Below are 1,103 nucleotides of genomic sequence, written 5' to 3'. Positions count from 1 at the left end.
ATCTAGTCATGGCCTGACCATAGCAACCTGGCAGCAATTGTTTATATCCCCCCTGTTGATAACCCAAGAAATGTGCCTGTTAGCATTGCCTCTACTCACGTGGTCTTACTGGTGGCGTCCTCGCACCAGTAGTAGACGACGCACGAGCGGTAGAAGTCGGCGAAGTAACCGGTTGTCTCGCACTCGAACGCGGGAGGCTGGCCGAAGCCCAGGCCGTTTCCAGACACAGCGACAGCCAAGGCTGGGGATATAGGGGGAGAATGTAGTGCTGGGGAGAGGAGGGGGGAAAGAATGGGGAAAGGGAATAGCAAAGTACTGGGAAGTGGAGAGAGTTCAGTGAGAGGGGGAAGAGAAAACGAAAAATTCAGTAATGCGAAGAAAAGGAAAGAACAGAATGCGGTATATGTGTTAAGTATTTGGGTCTATTAATATGAAACTTTAATATACGACTGCAATAATAATATCAGTACAATTGATTTTAACGCTACTCACCAGCGAAAAGAGCGAGAGCGAGAACTCTGTCCATAGCGAGAAGTGCTTAATCAGCGTCGGGAGACTACAACGTCAACAGTACCTTTGGAGGTCTAAATGTGGCCTGCGAAGAGGAAGCCTCACCTTAAATACAAGTCTCCGGAAGCATTTCGTTGCGAAAGAATTCCAGACAGACGTAGAAATTAGCTACAGATAAACGGAGACACGTCAGTGTTATCAGACCCTACATTCCTTCTTTAACAGGAAATTGTATCAACGGTATCTTTATCTTTTTAAGGAAAAGGATATAGGGATTTAAGGGAGACGGAAAGACGCACGCACACGCATACACACACAGAAGTGGGAGGGGGGGGGGGGACAGAGAAGGATAGATTAATACACGGACAAATGAATAAATAAAAATAACCAGAAGCAACTCTGACACTGACACAATATCAAAACAAATGTAAATTACTGAAAAGTCTTTCACCAATATACCCACTTTATATGTGCAATTTTATGAAGTTGAAAATAAGAGTCACTGAATGTAATATCAGCAGATGAATATCATTAGAAATTTTGAAAAATGATTTATGCCTTCAAGAACTGTTGGCTGGAATATTCATTTCCAT

This window comes from Penaeus monodon, chromosome 20, assembly GCF_015228065.2.
Source record: "Penaeus monodon isolate SGIC_2016 chromosome 20, NSTDA_Pmon_1, whole genome shotgun sequence".
NCBI lineage: Eukaryota > Metazoa > Arthropoda > Malacostraca > Decapoda > Penaeidae > Penaeus > Penaeus monodon.
The sequence above is the reverse complement of the archived record's forward strand: the minus strand, read 5'-3'. Positions refer to the sequence as shown.